Source organism: Salvelinus fontinalis, chromosome 17 (genome assembly GCF_029448725.1).
Source record: "Salvelinus fontinalis isolate EN_2023a chromosome 17, ASM2944872v1, whole genome shotgun sequence".
NCBI classification, from domain to species: domain Eukaryota; kingdom Metazoa; phylum Chordata; class Actinopteri; order Salmoniformes; family Salmonidae; genus Salvelinus; species Salvelinus fontinalis.
This window is the reverse complement of record NC_074681.1, coordinates 40,093,925-40,108,797: the sequence shown is the minus strand read 5'-3', so window position 1 is coordinate 40,108,797 and position 14,873 is coordinate 40,093,925. Positions and strand designations below refer to the sequence as shown.

The 14,873-nt window shown below is 42.6% G+C and overlaps 31 non-coding genes across 31 annotated transcripts; all 31 read left to right on the top strand.

Moving 5' to 3' along the window:
- The first annotated feature begins 425 nt into the window (after window positions 1-425).
- Window positions 426-507, top strand: trnas-cga (transfer RNA serine (anticodon CGA)). The gene has a single exon. It is a non-coding gene; the product is annotated as a tRNA-Ser (tRNA).
- Window positions 508-720: 213 nt separating this feature from the next.
- Window positions 721-802, top strand: trnas-uga (transfer RNA serine (anticodon UGA)). The gene has a single exon. It is a non-coding gene; the product is annotated as a tRNA-Ser (tRNA).
- A 212-nt stretch (window positions 803-1,014) lies between these two features.
- On the top strand, window positions 1,015-1,096 carry trnas-uga (transfer RNA serine (anticodon UGA)). The gene has a single exon. It is a non-coding gene; the product is annotated as a tRNA-Ser (tRNA).
- Window positions 1,097-2,230: 1,134 nt separating this feature from the next.
- trnas-cga (transfer RNA serine (anticodon CGA)) lies at window positions 2,231-2,314 on the top strand. The gene has a single exon. It is a non-coding gene; the product is annotated as a tRNA-Ser (tRNA).
- A 210-nt stretch (window positions 2,315-2,524) lies between these two features.
- On the top strand, window positions 2,525-2,606 carry trnas-uga (transfer RNA serine (anticodon UGA)). Its single transcript has one exon. It is a non-coding gene; the product is annotated as a tRNA-Ser (tRNA).
- Window positions 2,607-2,819: 213 nt separating this feature from the next.
- Window positions 2,820-2,901, top strand: trnas-uga (transfer RNA serine (anticodon UGA)). Its single transcript has one exon. It is a non-coding gene; the product is annotated as a tRNA-Ser (tRNA).
- Window positions 2,902-3,113: 212 nt separating this feature from the next.
- trnas-uga (transfer RNA serine (anticodon UGA)) lies at window positions 3,114-3,195 on the top strand. Its single transcript has one exon. It is a non-coding gene; the product is annotated as a tRNA-Ser (tRNA).
- A 212-nt stretch (window positions 3,196-3,407) lies between these two features.
- trnas-uga (transfer RNA serine (anticodon UGA)) lies at window positions 3,408-3,489 on the top strand. Its single transcript has one exon. It is a non-coding gene; the product is annotated as a tRNA-Ser (tRNA).
- Window positions 3,490-3,701: 212 nt separating this feature from the next.
- On the top strand, window positions 3,702-3,783 carry trnas-aga (transfer RNA serine (anticodon AGA)). The gene has a single exon. It is a non-coding gene; the product is annotated as a tRNA-Ser (tRNA).
- Window positions 3,784-4,917: 1,134 nt separating this feature from the next.
- trnas-cga (transfer RNA serine (anticodon CGA)) lies at window positions 4,918-5,001 on the top strand. Its single transcript has one exon. It is a non-coding gene; the product is annotated as a tRNA-Ser (tRNA).
- A 210-nt stretch (window positions 5,002-5,211) lies between these two features.
- On the top strand, window positions 5,212-5,291 carry trnas-cga (transfer RNA serine (anticodon CGA)). The gene has a single exon. It is a non-coding gene; the product is annotated as a tRNA-Ser (tRNA).
- Window positions 5,292-5,503: 212 nt separating this feature from the next.
- trnas-uga (transfer RNA serine (anticodon UGA)) lies at window positions 5,504-5,585 on the top strand. The gene has a single exon. It is a non-coding gene; the product is annotated as a tRNA-Ser (tRNA).
- A 213-nt stretch (window positions 5,586-5,798) lies between these two features.
- Window positions 5,799-5,880, top strand: trnas-uga (transfer RNA serine (anticodon UGA)). The gene has a single exon. It is a non-coding gene; the product is annotated as a tRNA-Ser (tRNA).
- A 204-nt stretch (window positions 5,881-6,084) lies between these two features.
- On the top strand, window positions 6,085-6,166 carry trnas-uga (transfer RNA serine (anticodon UGA)). The gene has a single exon. It is a non-coding gene; the product is annotated as a tRNA-Ser (tRNA).
- A 212-nt stretch (window positions 6,167-6,378) lies between these two features.
- Window positions 6,379-6,460, top strand: trnas-uga (transfer RNA serine (anticodon UGA)). The gene has a single exon. It is a non-coding gene; the product is annotated as a tRNA-Ser (tRNA).
- Window positions 6,461-6,672: 212 nt separating this feature from the next.
- On the top strand, window positions 6,673-6,754 carry trnas-uga (transfer RNA serine (anticodon UGA)). Its single transcript has one exon. It is a non-coding gene; the product is annotated as a tRNA-Ser (tRNA).
- Window positions 6,755-7,888: 1,134 nt separating this feature from the next.
- trnas-cga (transfer RNA serine (anticodon CGA)) lies at window positions 7,889-7,970 on the top strand. The gene has a single exon. It is a non-coding gene; the product is annotated as a tRNA-Ser (tRNA).
- Window positions 7,971-8,183: 213 nt separating this feature from the next.
- trnas-uga (transfer RNA serine (anticodon UGA)) lies at window positions 8,184-8,265 on the top strand. The gene has a single exon. It is a non-coding gene; the product is annotated as a tRNA-Ser (tRNA).
- A 212-nt stretch (window positions 8,266-8,477) lies between these two features.
- On the top strand, window positions 8,478-8,559 carry trnas-uga (transfer RNA serine (anticodon UGA)). The gene has a single exon. It is a non-coding gene; the product is annotated as a tRNA-Ser (tRNA).
- Window positions 8,560-8,771: 212 nt separating this feature from the next.
- On the top strand, window positions 8,772-8,853 carry trnas-uga (transfer RNA serine (anticodon UGA)). The gene has a single exon. It is a non-coding gene; the product is annotated as a tRNA-Ser (tRNA).
- Window positions 8,854-9,065: 212 nt separating this feature from the next.
- Window positions 9,066-9,147, top strand: trnas-uga (transfer RNA serine (anticodon UGA)). The gene has a single exon. It is a non-coding gene; the product is annotated as a tRNA-Ser (tRNA).
- A 1,134-nt stretch (window positions 9,148-10,281) lies between these two features.
- trnas-cga (transfer RNA serine (anticodon CGA)) lies at window positions 10,282-10,363 on the top strand. Its single transcript has one exon. It is a non-coding gene; the product is annotated as a tRNA-Ser (tRNA).
- A 213-nt stretch (window positions 10,364-10,576) lies between these two features.
- Window positions 10,577-10,658, top strand: trnas-uga (transfer RNA serine (anticodon UGA)). The gene has a single exon. It is a non-coding gene; the product is annotated as a tRNA-Ser (tRNA).
- Window positions 10,659-10,870: 212 nt separating this feature from the next.
- Window positions 10,871-10,952, top strand: trnas-uga (transfer RNA serine (anticodon UGA)). The gene has a single exon. It is a non-coding gene; the product is annotated as a tRNA-Ser (tRNA).
- A 212-nt stretch (window positions 10,953-11,164) lies between these two features.
- Window positions 11,165-11,246, top strand: trnas-uga (transfer RNA serine (anticodon UGA)). The gene has a single exon. It is a non-coding gene; the product is annotated as a tRNA-Ser (tRNA).
- A 212-nt stretch (window positions 11,247-11,458) lies between these two features.
- Window positions 11,459-11,540, top strand: trnas-uga (transfer RNA serine (anticodon UGA)). The gene has a single exon. It is a non-coding gene; the product is annotated as a tRNA-Ser (tRNA).
- Window positions 11,541-12,674: 1,134 nt separating this feature from the next.
- On the top strand, window positions 12,675-12,756 carry trnas-cga (transfer RNA serine (anticodon CGA)). The gene has a single exon. It is a non-coding gene; the product is annotated as a tRNA-Ser (tRNA).
- A 212-nt stretch (window positions 12,757-12,968) lies between these two features.
- trnas-uga (transfer RNA serine (anticodon UGA)) lies at window positions 12,969-13,050 on the top strand. Its single transcript has one exon. It is a non-coding gene; the product is annotated as a tRNA-Ser (tRNA).
- A 1,134-nt stretch (window positions 13,051-14,184) lies between these two features.
- trnas-uga (transfer RNA serine (anticodon UGA)) lies at window positions 14,185-14,266 on the top strand. Its single transcript has one exon. It is a non-coding gene; the product is annotated as a tRNA-Ser (tRNA).
- A 212-nt stretch (window positions 14,267-14,478) lies between these two features.
- trnas-uga (transfer RNA serine (anticodon UGA)) lies at window positions 14,479-14,560 on the top strand. The gene has a single exon. It is a non-coding gene; the product is annotated as a tRNA-Ser (tRNA).
- A 212-nt stretch (window positions 14,561-14,772) lies between these two features.
- On the top strand, window positions 14,773-14,854 carry trnas-uga (transfer RNA serine (anticodon UGA)). The gene has a single exon. It is a non-coding gene; the product is annotated as a tRNA-Ser (tRNA).
- Window positions 14,855-14,873: the final 19 nt, after the last annotated feature.

Here is a 14,873-nt window from a genome sequence, read left to right as displayed (position 1 = left end):
TGTACGTCCTTTATGGGCTCGTCCAACGATTGAAGTGCTCAGAAAATAGCTTATTTTACTTTGCTTGAAAAATATTTCAATTGGGCAGTTGAATTTGGATACTTTTGTCCTTGTGTGATAATCCTCAGCAAGCATTGATTGCCGAGTGGTTAAAGCGTTGGACTCGCAAGCCAATGGGTTCTCCCAGCGCAGGTTTGAACCCTGCGCGCAGCTCTTTGACGATCCAGTCGTTATTTGTAACATGTCATTGGGCACTTGATATGGATAATGCGTGGACATGTCCTTTGATTCAAGTGCTCAGAATTAATCTTCCATAATAAACATTTCAAGTAGGCTCTTCAGTAGCGATAATCCGCTCTTTTTAGAGGAAATGATGGTCAGAACGAGATAGCGGACTGGTTAAGGCGTCGTAGGTAACAGAAGTAGCTGTGATGGCCGAGAGGTTAAGGCGTTGGACTCGAAATCCAATGGGGTCTCCCCGCGCAGGTTCGAACCCTGCTCACAGCACTTTGACTAACCAGTCTTTATTTGCAACATGTCATTGGGGACTTGATATGGATAATGTCCTTAAACGGTGTACTTGTACTTTGAATCAAGTGCTCAGAATATATCTGCCTTGACAAACAGTTCAATTAGGCTCTTCAGTATATAGTCATTACAGAAGTGAAATGGACAGAATAAGATAGCTGACTGGTTAAGGCCTGGTTTGAAACACAGCAAACTGCGATGGCCGAGTGGTTAAGGCGTTGGACTTGAAATCCAATGGGGTTTCCCCGCGCAGGTTTGAACCCTGCTCACAACGCTATGGCAAACCAGTTTTCATTTTTAACATATACTTGGTGACTTGATATGGATAATGTCCTTAAACGTGTACTTGTCCTTTGAATCAAGTGCTCAGAATATATCTGCCTTGACAAACAGTTCAATTAGGCTCTTCAGTAGACAGTCTTTACAGAAGTGAAATGGACAGAATAAGATAGCTGACTGGTTAAGGCCTGGTTTTTAACATAGCAAGCTGCGATGGCCGAGTGGTTAAGGCGTTGGACTTGAAATCCAATGGGGTCTCCCCGCGCAGGTTCGAACCCTGCTCACAGCGCTATGGCAAACCAGTTTTCATTTTTAACATATACTTGGTGACTTGATATGGATAATGTCCTTAATACATGCAATTGTCCAATGATTCAGGTGCTCAGAATATATCTGCCTTGACAAACAGTTCAAATAGGCTCTTCAGTACAGATACTGTTGTTTGTGTTAGATTTACGATGGAAATACTGAGAGGCAGGTGGTTAAGTCCTCAGACTTGAAACCCAATTTGGTCTCCCTGCTCTTTTTTAAATCTTATTCTCAGTGAATAGTCCAGTTGTACTTTCTCTGGACATAGTTTTTTGATTTGCACATTAAGCTTCCAAACTTCACAGCTTTGGAAAGGACCGAGGTTACTTGGCGCAAAAAGATCAATATGTCGTGCCATCAAGTTGACCATTTTACACCAATGATGTCTGTTTCCAAATCCCAATCCATTTACTTGCATTCCAACAGCTCCAATGGCCGAGTTCTATAGACGTTGGACCTGAATTTCAATGGGGTCTCCCCACGCATGTTCTTACCTTGCTCGAAGCGTATAGCCCACTTCTGCTTTCTCCTCATCACTTTCCTTAGATTCTTACTGCTGTGATGGCCAAGTGGTTTAAGGATTGGAATTGAAATCCAATGTGTGCTCACTGTACTGTTTTCAACTCTGCTTACAGTGCGATGGTAAAGTTGACTTTTAATAATTGGAACTATCTCGTCTGAATTTAAATTGTACGTCCTTTATGGGCTCGTCCAACGATTGAAGTGCTCAGAAAATAGCTTATTTTACTTTGCTTGAAAAATATTTCAATTAGGCAGTTGAATTTGGATACTTTTGTCCTTGTGTGATAATCCTCAGCAAGCTTTGATTGCCGAGTGGTTAAAGCGTTGAACTCGCAAGCCAATGGGTTCTCCCAGCGCAGGTTTGAACCCTGCGCGCAGCTCTTTGACGATCCAGTCGTTATTTGTAACATGTCATTGGGCACTTGATATGGATAATGCGTGGACATGTCCTTTGATTCAAGTCCTCAGAATTAATCTTCCATAATAAACATTTCAAGTAGGCTCTTCAGTAGCGATAATCCGCTCTTTTTAGAGTAACAAATGGTCAGAACGAGATAGCGGACTGGTTAAGGCGTCGTAGGTAACAGAAGTAGCTGTGATGGCCGAGAGGTTAAGGCGTTGTACTCGAAATCCAATGGGGTCTCCCCGCGCAGGTTCGAACCCTGCTCACAGAGCTTAGACTAACCAGTCTTTATTTGCAACATGTCATTGGGGACTTGATATGGATAATGTCCTTAAACGTGTACTTGTCCTTTGAATCAAGTGCTCAGAATATATCTGCCTTGACAAACAGTTCAATTAAGCTCTTCAGTAGACAGTTTTTACAGAAGTGAAATGGACAGAATAAGATAGCTGACTGGTTAAGTCCTGGTTTTTAACATAGCAAGCTGCGATGGCCGAGTGGTTAAGGCGTTGGACTTGAAATCCAATGGGGTCTCCCCGCGCAGGTTCGAACCCTGCTCACAGCGCTATGGCAAACCAGTTTTCATTTTTAACATATACTTGGTGACTTGATATGGATAATGTCCTTAAACGGTGTACTTGTACTTTGAATCAAGTGCTCAGAATATATCTGCCTTGACAAACAGTTCAATTAGGCTCTTCAGTATATAGTCATTACAGAAGTGAAATGGACAGAATAAGATAGCTGACTGGTTAAGGCCTGGTTTGAAACACAACAAACTGCGATGGCCGAGTGGTTAAGGCGTTGGACTTGAAATCCAATGGGGTTTCCCCGCGCAGGTTCGAACCCTGCTCACAACGCTATGGCAAACCAGTTTTCATTTTTAACATATACTTGGTGACTTGATATGGATAATGTCCTTAAACGTGTACTTGTCCTTTGAATCAAGTGCTCAGAATATATCTGCCTTGACAAACAGTTCAATTAGGCTCTTCAGTAGACAGTCTTTACAGAAGTGAAATGGACAGAATAAGATAGCTGACTGGTTAAGGCCTGGTTTGAAACACAGCAAACTGCGATGGCTGAGTGGTTAAGGCGTTGGACTTGAAATCCAATGGTGTTTCCCCGCGCAGGTTCGAACCCTGCTCACAACGCTATAGCAAACCAGTTTTCATTTTTAACATATACTTGGTGACTTGATATGGTTAATGTCCTTAAACGTGTACTTGTCCTTTGAATCAAGTGCTCAGAATATATCTGCCTTGACAAACAGTTCAATTAGGCTCTTCAGTAGACAGTCTTTACAGAAGTGAAATGGACAGAATAAGATAGCTGACTGGTTAAGGCCTGGTTTTTAACATAGCAAGCTGCGATGGCCGAGTGGTTAAGGCGTTGGACTTGAAATCCAATGGGGTCTCCCCGCGCAGTTTCGAACCCTGCTCACAGCGCTATGGCAAACCAGTTTTCATTTTTAACATATACTTGGTGACTTGATATGGATAATGTCCTTAAACGTGTACTTGTCCTTTGAATCAAGTGCTCAGAATATATCTGCCTTGACAAACAGTTCAATTAGGCTCTTCAGTAGACAGTCTTTACAGAAGTGAAATGGACAGAATAAGATAGCTGACTGGTTAAGGCCTGGTTTTTAACATAGCAAGCTGCGATGGCCGAGTGGTTAAGGCGTTGGACTAGAAATCAAATGGGGTCTCCCCGCGCAGGTTCGAACCCTGCTCACAGCGCTATGGCAAACCAGTTTTCATTTTTAACATATACTTGGTGACTTGATATGGATAATGTCCTTAATACATGCAATTGTCCAATGATTCAGGTGCTCAGAATATATCTGCCTTGACAAACAGTTCAAATAGTCTCTTCAGTACAGATACTGTTGTTTGTGTTAGATTTACGATGGAAATACTGAGAGGCAGGTGGTTAAGTCCTCAGACTTGAAACCCAATTTGGTCTCCCTGCTCTTTTTTAAATCTTATTCTCAGTGAATAGTCCAGTTGTACTTTCTCTGGACATAGTTTTTTGATTTGCACATTAAGCTTCCAAACTTCACAGCTTTGGAAAGGACCGAGGTTACTTGGCGCAAAAAGATCAATATGTCGTGCCATCAAGTTGACCATTTTACACCAATGATGTCTGTTTCCAAATCCCAATCCATTTACTTGCATTCCAACAGCTCCAATGGCCGAGTTCTATAGACGTTGGACCTGAATTTCAATGGGGTCTCCCCACGCATGTTCTTACCTTGCTCGAAGCGTGTAGCCCACTTCTGCTTTCTCCTCATCACTTTCCTTAGATTCCTACTGCTGTGATGGCCAAGTGGTTTAAGGATTGGAATTGAAATCCAATGTGTGCTCACTGTACTGTTTTCAACTCTGCTTACAGTGCGATGGTAAAGTTGACTTTTAATAATTGGAACTATCTCGTCTGAATTTAAATTGTACGTCCTTTATGGGCTCGTCCAACGATTGAAGTGCTCAGAAAATAGCTTATTTTACTTTGCTTGAAAAATATTTCAATTAGGCAGTTGAATTTGGATACTTTTGTCCTTGTGTGATAATCCTCAGCAAGCTTTGATTGCCGAGTGGTTAAAGCGTTGAACTCGCAAGCCAATGGGTTCTCCCAGCGCAGGTTTGAACCCTGCGCGCAGCTCTTTGACGATCCAGTCGTTATTTGTAACATGTCATTGGGCACTTGATATGGATAATGCGTGGACATGTCCTTTGATTCAAGTCCTCAGAATTAATCTTCCATAATAAACATTTCAAGTAGGCTCTTCAGTAGCGATAATCCGCTCTTTTTAGAGGAACAAATGGTCAGAACGAGATAGCGGACTGGTTAAGGCGTCGTAGGTAACAGAAGTAGCTGTGATGGCCGAGAGGTTAAGGCGTTGGACTCGAAATCCAATGGGGTCTCCCCGCGCAGGTTCGAACCCTGCTCACAGAGCTTAGACTAACCAGTCTTTATTTGCAACATGTCATTGGGGACTTGATATGGATAATGTCCTTAAACGTGTACTTGTCCTTTGAATCAAGTGCTCAGAATATATCTGCCTTGACAAACAGTTCAATTAGGCTCTTCAGTAGACAGTCTTTACAGAAGTGAAATGTACAGAATAAGATAGCTGACTGGTTAAGGCCTGGTTTTTAACATAGCAAGCTGCGATGGCCGAGTGGTTAAGGCGTTGGACTCGAAATCCAATGGGGTCTCCCCGCTGGTTCGAACCCTGCTCACAGCGCTTTGACTAACCAGTCTATATTTGCAACATGTCATTGGGGACTTGATATGGATAATGTCCTTCAACGTGTACTTGTCCATTGAATCAAGTGCTCAGAATATATCTGCCTTGACAAACAGTTCAATTAGGCTCTTCAGTAGACAGTTTTTACAGAAGTGAAATGGACAGAATAAGATAGCTGACTGGTTAAGTCCTGGTTTTTAACATAGCAAGCTGCGATGGCCGAGTGGTTAAGGCGTTGGACTTGAAATCCAATGGGGTCTCCCCGCGCAGGTTCGAACCCTGCTCACAGCGCTATGGCAAACCAGTTTTCATTTTTAACATATACTTGGTGACTTGATATGGATAATGTCCTTAAACGGTGTACTTGTACTTTGAATCAAGTGCTCAGAATATATCTGCCTTGACAAACAGTTCAATTAGGCTCTTCAGTATATAGTCATTACAGAAGTGAAATGGACAGAATAAGATAGCTGACTGGTTAAGGCCTGGTTTGAAACACAACAAACTGCGATGGCCGAGTGGTTAAGGCGTTGGACTTGAAATCCAACGGGGTTTCCCCGCGCAGGTTCGAACCCTGCTCACAACGCTATGGCAAACCAGTTTTCATTTTTAACATATACTTGATATGGATAATGTCCTTAAACGTGTACTTGTCCTTTGAATCAAGTGCTCAGAATATATCTGCCTTGACAAACAGTTCAATTAGGCTCTTCAGTAGACAGTCTTTACAGAAGTGAAATGGACAGAATAAGATAGCTGACTGGTTAAGGCCTGGTTTGAAACACAGCAAACTGCGATGGCCGAGTGGTTAAGGCGTTGGACTTGAAATCCAAAGGGGTTTCCCCGCGCAGGTTCGAACCCTGCTCACAACGCTATGGCAAACCAGTTTTCATTTTTAACATATACTTGGTGACTTGATATGGTTAATGTCCTTAAACGTGTACTTGTCCTTTGAATCAAGTGCTCAGAATATATCTGCCTTGACAAACAGTTCAATTAGGCTCTTCAGTAGACAGTCTTTACAGAAGTGAAATGGACAGAATAAGATAGCTGACTGGTTAAGGCCTGGTTTTTAACATAGCAAGCTGCGATGGCCGAGTGGTTAAGGCGTTGGACTTGAAATCCAATGGGGTCTCCCCGCGCAGTTTCGAACCCTGCTCACAGCGCTATGGCAAACCAGTTTTCATTTTTAACATATACTTGGTGACTTGATATGGATAATGTCCTTAAACGTGTACTTGTCCTTTGAATCAAGTGCTCAGAATATATCTGCCTTGACAAACAGTTCAATTAGGCTCTTCAGTAGACAGTCTTTACAGAAGTGAAATGGACAGAATAAGATAGCTGACTGGTTAAGGCCTGGTTTTTAACATAGCAAGCTGCGATGGCCGAGTGGTTAAGGCGTTGGACTTGAAATCCAATGGGGTCTCCCTGCGCAGGTTCGAACCCTGCTCACAGCGCTATGGCAAACCAGTTTTCATTTTTAACATATACTTGGTGACTTGATATGGATAATGTCCTTAATACATGCAATTGTCCAATGATTCAGGTGCTCAGAATATATCTGCCTTGACAAACAGTTCAAATAGGCTCTTCAGTACAGATACTGTTGTTTGTGTTAGATTTACGATGGAAATACTGAGAGGCAGGTGGTTAAGTCCTCAGACTTGAAACCCAATTTGGTCTCCCTGCTCTTTTTTAAATCTTATTCTCAGTGAATAGTCCAGTTGTACTTTCTCTGGACATAGTTTTTTGATTTGCACATTAAGCTTCCAAACTTCACAGCTTTGGAAAGGACCGAGGTTACTTGGCGCAAAAAGATCAATATGTCGTGCCATCAAGTTGACCATTTTACACCAATGATGTCTGTTTCCAAATCCCAATCCATTTACTTGCATTCCAACAGCTCCAATGGCCGAGTTCTTTAGACGTTGGACCTGAATTTCAATGGGGTCTCCCCACGCATGTTCTTACCTTGCTCGAAGCGTATAGCCCACTTCTGCTTTCTCCTCATCACTTTCCTTAGATTCCTACTGCTGCGATGGCCAAGTGGTTTAAGGATTGGAATTGAAATCCAATGTGTGCTCCCTGTACTGTTTTCAACTCTGCTTACAGTGCGATGGTAAAGTTGACTTTTAATAATTGGAACTATCTCCTCTGAATTTAAATTGTACGTCCTTTATGGGCTCGTCCAACGATTGAAGTGCTCAGAAAATAGCTTATTTTACTTTGCTTGAAAAATATTTCAATTAGGCAGTTGAATTTGGATACTTTTGTCCTTGTGTGATAATCCTCAGCAAGCTTTGATTGCCGAGTGGTTAAAGCGTTGGACTCGCAAGCCAATGGGTTCTCCCAGCGCAGGTTTGAACCCTGCGCGCAGCTCTTTGACGATCCAGTCGTTATTTGTAACATGTCATTGGGCACTTGATATGGATAATGCGTGGACATGTCCTTTGATTCAAGTGCTCAGAATTAATCTTCCATAATAAACATTTCAAGTAGGCTCTTCAGTAGCGATAATCCGCTCTTTTTAGTGGAACAAATGGTCAGAACGAGATAGCGGACTGGTTAAGGCGTCGTAGGTAACAGAAGTAGCTGTGATGGCCGAGAGGTTAAGGCGTTGGACTCGAAATCCAATGGGGTCTCCCCGCGCAGGTTCGAACCCTGCTCACAGCGCTTTGACTAACCAGTCTTTATTTGCAACATGTCATTGGGGACTTGATATGGATAATGTCCTTAAACGGTGTACTTGTACTTTGAATCAAGTGCTCAGAATATATCTGCCTTGACAAACAGTTCAATTAGGCTCTTCAGTATATAGTCATTACAGAAGTGAAATGGACAGAATAAGATAGCTGACTGGTTAAGGCCTGGTTTGAAACACAGCAAACTGCGATGGCCGAGTGGTTAAGGCGTTGGACTTGAAATCCAATGGGGTTTCCCCGCGCAGGTTCGAACCCTGCTCACAACGCTATGGCAAACCAGTTTTCATTTTTAACATATACTTGGTGACTTGATATGGATAATGTCCTTAAACGTGTACTTGTCCTTTGAATCAAGTGCTCAGAATATATCTGCCTTGACAAACAGTTCAATTAGGCTCTTCAGTAGACAGTCTTTACAGAAGTGAAATGGACAGAATAAGATAGCTGACTGGTTAAGGCCTGGTTTGAAACACAGCAAACTGCGATGGCCGAGTGGTTAAGGCGTTGGACTTGAAATCCAATGGGGTTTCCCCGCGCAGGTTCGAACCCTGCTCACAACGCTATGGCAAACCAGTTTTCATTTTTAACATATACTTGGTGACTTGATATGGTTAATGTCCTTAAACGTGTACTTGTCCTTTGAATCAAGTGCTCAGAATATATCTGCCTTGACAAACAGTTCAATTAGGCTCTTCAGTAGACAGTCTTTACAGAAGTGAAATGGACAGAATAAGATAGCTGACTGGTTAAGGCCTGGTTTTTAACATAGCAAGCTGCGATGGCCGAGTGGTTAAGGCGTTGGACTTGAAATCCAATGGGGTCTCCCCGCGCAGTTTCGAACCCTGCTCACAGCGCTATGGCAAACCAGTTTTCATTTTTAACATATACTTGGTGACTTGATATGGATAATGTCCTTAAACGTGTACTTGTCCTTTGAATCAAGTGCTCAGAATATATCTGCCTTGACAAACAGTTCAATTAGGCTCTTCAGTAGACAGTATTTACAGAAGTGAAATGGACAGAATAAGATAGCTGACTGGTTAAGGCCTGGTTTTTAACATAGCAAGCTGCGATGGCCGAGTGGTTAAGGCGTTGGACTTGAAATCCAATGGGGTCTCCCCGCGCAGGTTCGAACCCTGCTCACAGCGCTATGGCAAACCAGTTTTCATTTTTAACATATACTTGGTGACTTGATATGGATAATGTCCTTAATACATGCAATTGTCCAATGATTCAGGTGCTCAGAATATATCTGCCTTGACAAACAGTTCAAATAGGCTCTTCAGTACAGATACTGTTGTTTGTGTTAGATTTACGATGGAAATACTGAGAGGCAGGTGGTTAAGTCCTCAGACTTGAAACCCAATTTGGTCTCCCTGCTCTTTTTTAAATCTTATTCTCAGTGAATAGTCCAGTTGTACTTTCTCTGGACATAGTTTTTTGATTTGCACATTAAGCTTCCAAACTTCACAGCTTTGGAAAGGACCGAGGTTACTTGGCGCAAAAAGATCAATATGTCGTGCCATCAAGTTGACCATTTTACACCAATGATGTCTGTTTCCAAATCCCAATCCATTTACTTGCATTCCAACAGCTCCAATGGCCGAGTTCTTTAGACGTTGGACCTGAATTTCAATGGGGTCTCCCCACGCATGTTCTTACCTTGCTCGAAGCGTATAGCCCACTTCTGCTTTCTCCTCATCACTTTCCTTAGATTCCTACTGCTGCGATGGCCAAGTGGTTTAAGGATTGGAATTGAAATCCAATGTGTGCTCCCTGTACTGTTTTCAACTCTGCTTACAGTGCGATGGTAAAGTTGACTTTTAATAATTGGAACTATCTCCTCTGAATTTAAATTGTACGTCCTTTATGGGCTCGTCCAACGATTGAAGTGCTCAGAAAATAGCTTATTTTACTTTGCTTGAAAAATATTTCAATTAGGCAGTTGAATTTGGATACTTTTGTCCTTGTGTGATAATCCTCAGCAAGCTTTGATTGCCGAGTGGTTAAAGCGTTGGACTCGCAAGCCAATGGGTTCTCCCAGCGCAGGTTTGAACCCTGCGCGCAGCTCTTTGACGATCCAGTCGTTATTTGTAACATGTCATTGGGCACTTGATATGGATAATGCGTGGACATGTCCTTTGATTCAAGTGCTCAGAATTAATCTTCCATAATAAACATTTCAAGTAGGCTCTTCAGTAGCGATAATCCGCTCTTTTTAGAGGAAATGATGGTCAGAACGAGATAGCGGACTGGTTAAGGCGTCGTAGGTAACAGAAGTAGCTGTGATGGCTGAGAGGTTAAGGCGTTGGATTCGAAATCCAATGGGGTCTCCCCGCGCAGGTTCGAACCCTGCTCACAGCGCTTTGACTAACCAGTCTTTATTTGCAACATGTCATTGGGGACTTGATATGGATAATGTCCTTAAACGGTGTACTTGTACTTTGAATCAAGTGCTCAGAATATATCTGCCGTGACAAACAGTTCAATTAGGCTCTTCAGTATATAGTCATTACAGAAGTGAAATGGACAGAATAAGATTGCTGACTGGTTAAGGCCTGGTTTGAAACACAGCAAACTGCGATGGCCGAGTGGTTAAGGCGTTGGACTTGAAATCCAATGGGGTTTCCCCGCGCAGGTTCGAACCCTGCTCACAACGCTATGGCAAACCAGTTTTCATTTTTAACATATACTTGGTGACTTGATATGGATAATGTCCTTAAACGTGTACTTGTCCTTTGAATCAAGTGCTCAGAATATATCTGCCTTGACAAACAGTTCAATTAGGCTCTTCAGTAGACAGTCTTTACAGAAGTGAAATGGACAGAATAAGATAGCTGACTGGTTAAGGCCTGGTTTGAAACACAGCAAACTGCGATGGCCGAGTGGTTAAGGCGTTGGACTTGAAATCCAATGGGGTTTCCCCGCGCAGGTTCGAACCCTGCTCACAACGCTATGGCAAACCAGTTTTCATTTTTAACATATACTTGGTGACTTGATATGGATAATGTCCTTAAACGTGTACTTGTCCTTTGAATCAAGTGCTCAGAATATATCTGCCTTGACAAACAGTTCAATTAGGCTCTTCAGTAGACAGTCTTTACAGAAGTGAAATGGACAGAATAAGATAGCTGACTGGTTAAGGCCTGGTTTTTAACATAGCAAGCTGCGATGGCCGAGTGGTGAAGGCGTTGGACTTGAAATCCAATGGGGTCTCCCCGCGCAGTTTCGAACGCTGCTCACAGCGCTATGGCAAACCAGTTTTCATTTTTAACATATACTTGGTGACTTGATATGGATAATGTCCTTAAACGTGTACTTGTCCTTTGAATCAAGTGCTCAGAATATATCTGCCTTGACAAACAGTTCAATTAGGCTCTTCAGTAGACAGTCTTTACAGAAGTGAAATGGACAGAATAAGATAGCTGACTGGTTAAGGCCTGGTTTTTAACATAGCAAGCTGCGATGGCCGAGTGGTTAAGGCGTTGGACTTGAAATCCAATGGGGTCTCCCCGCGCAGGTTCGAACCCTGCTCACAGCGCTATGGCAAACCAGTTTTCATTTTTAACATATACTTGGTGACTTGATATGGATAATGTCCTTAATACATGCAATTGTCCAATGATTCAGGTGCTCAGAATATATCTGCCTTGACAAACAGTTCAAATAGGCTCTTCAGTACAGATACTGTTGTTTGTGTTAGATTTACGATGGAAATACTGAGAGGCAGGTGGTTAAGTCCTCAGACTTGAAACCCAATTTGGTCTCCCTGCTCTTTTTTAAATCTTATTCTCAGTGAATAGTCCAGTTGTACTTTCTCTGGACATAGTTTTTTGATTTGCACATTAAGCTTCCAAACTTCACAGCTTTGGAAAGGACCGAGGTTACTTGGCGCAAAAAGATCAATATGTCGTGCCATCAAGTTGACCATTTTACACCAATGATGTCTGTTTCCAAATCCCAATCCATTTACTTGCATTCCAACAGCTCCAATGGCCGAGTTCTTTAGACGTTGGACCTGAATTTCAATGGGGTCTCCCCACGCATGTTCTTACCTTGCTCGAAGCGTATAGCCCACTTCTGCTTTCTCCTCATCACTTTCCTTAGATTCCTACTGCTGCGATGGCCAAGTGGTTTAAGGATTGGAATTGAAATCCAATGTGTGCTCCCTGTACTGTTTTCAACTCTGCTTACAGTGCGATGGTAAAGTTGACTTTTAATAATTGGAACTATCTCCTCTGAATTTAAATTGTACGTCCTTTATGGGCTCGTCCAACGATTGAAGTGCTCAGAAAATAGCTTATTTTACTTTGCTTGAAAAATATTTCAATTAGGCAGTTGAATTTGGATACTTTTGTCCTTGTGTGATAATCCTCAGCAAGCTTTGATTGCCGAGTGGTTAAAGCGTTGGACTCGCAAGCCAATGGGTTCTCCCAGCGCAGGTTTGAACCCTGCGCGCAGCTCTTTGACGATCCAGTCGTTATTTGTAACATGTCATTGGGCACTTGATATGGATAATGCGTGGACATGTCCTTTGATTCAAGTGCTCAGAATTAATCTTCCATAATAAACATTTCAAGTAGGCTCTTCAGTAGCGATAATCCGCTCTTTTTAGAGGAACAAATGGTCAGAACGAGATAGCGGACTGGTTAAGGCGTCGTGGGTAACAGAAGTAGCTGTGATGGCCGAGAGGTTAAGGCGTTGGACTCGAAATCCAATGGGGTCTCCCCGCGCAGGTTCGAACCCTGCTCACAGCGCTTTGACTAACCAGTCTTTATTTGCAACATGTCATTGGGGACTTGATATGGATAATGTCCTTAAACGTGTACTTGTCCTTTGAATCAAGTGCTCAGAATATATCTGCCTTGACAAACAGTTCAATTAGGCTCTTCAGTAGACAGTCTTTACAGAAGTGAAATGGACAGAATAAGATAGCTGACTGGTTAAGGCCTGGTTTTTAACATAGCAAGCTGCAATGGCCGAGTGGTTAAGGCGTTGGACTTGAAATCCAATGGTGTCTCCCCGCGCAGGTTCGAACCCTGCTCACAGCGCTATGGCAAACCAGTTTTCATTTTTAACATATACTTGGTGACTTGATATGGATAATGTCCTTAATACATGCAATTGTCCAATGATTCAGGTGCTCAGAATATATCTGCCTTGACAAACAGTTCAAATAGGCTCTTCAGTACAGATACTGTTGTTTGTGTTAGATTTACGATGGAAATACTGAGAGGCAGGTGGTTAAGTCCTCAGACTTGAAACCCAATTTGGTCTCCCTGCTCTTTTTTAAATCTTATTCTCAGTGAATAGTCCAGTTGTACTTTCTCTGGACATAGTTTTTTGATTTGCACATTAAGCTTCCAAACTTCACAGCTTTGGAAAGGACCGAGGTTACTTGGCGCAAAAAGATCAATATGTCGTGCCATCAAGTTGACCATTTTACACCAATGATGTCTGTTTCCAAATCCCAATCCATTTAATTGCATTCCAACAGCTCCAATGGCAGAGTTCTTTAGACGTTGGACCTGAATTTCAATGGGGTCTCCCCACGCATGTTCTTACCTTGCTCGAAGCGTATAGCCCACTTCTGCTTTCTCCTCATCACTTTCCTTAGATTCCTACTGCTGCGATGGCCAAGTGGTTTAAGGATTGGAATTGAAATCCAATGTGTGCTCCCTGTACTGTTTTCAACTCTGCTTACAGTGCGATGGTAAAGTTGACTTTTAATAATTGGAACTATCTCCTCTGAATTTAAATTGTACGTCCTTTATGGGCTCGTCCAACGATTGAAGTGCTCAGAAAATAGCTTATTTTACTTTGCTTGAAAAATATTTCAATTAGGCAGTTGAATTTGGATACTTTTGTCCTTGTGTGATAATCCTCAGCAAGCTTTGATTGCCGAGTGGTTAAAGCGTTGGACTCGCAAGCCAATGGGTTCTCCCAGCGCAGGTTTGAACCCTGCGCGCAGCTCTTTGACGATCCAGTCGTTATTTGTAACATGTCATTGGGCACTTGATATGGATAATGCGTGGACATGTCCTTTGATTCAAGTCCTCAGAATTAATCTTCCATAATAAACATTTCAAGTAGGCTCTTCAGTAGCGATAATCCGCTCTTTTTAGAGGAACAAATGGTCAGAACGAGATAGCGGACTGGTTAAGGCGTCGTAGGTAACAGAAGTAGCTGTGATGGCCGAGAGGTTAAGGCGTTGGACTTGAAATCCAATGGGGACTCCCCGCGCAGGTTCGAACCCTGCTCACAGCGCTTTGACTAACCAGTCTTTATTTGCAACATGTCATTGGGGACTTGATATGGATAATGTCCTTAAACGTGTACTTGTCCTTTGAATCAAGTGCTCAGAATATATCTGCCTTGACAAACAGTTCAATTAGGCTCTTCAGTAGATAGTCATTACAGAAGTGAAATGGACAGAATAAGATAGCTGACTGGTTAAGGCCTGGTTTGAAACACAGCAAACTGCGATGGCTGAGTGGTTAAGGCGTTGGACTTGAAATCCAATGGGGTCTCCCCGCGCAGGTTCGAACCCTGCTCACAGCGCTATGGCAAACCAGTTTTCATTTTTAACATATACTTGGTGACTTGATATGGATAATGTCCTTAAACGTGTACTTGTCCTTTGAATCAAGTGCTCAGAATATATCTGCCTTGACAAACAGTTCAATTAGGCTCTTCAGTAGACAGTCTTTACAGAAGTGAAATGGACAGAATAAGATAGCTGACTGGTTAAGGCCTGGTTTTTAACATAGCAAGCTGCGATGGCCGAGTGGTTAAGGCGTTGGCCTTGAAATCCAATGGGGTCTCCCCGCGCAGGTTCGAACCCTGCTCACAGCGCTATGGCAAACCAGTTTTC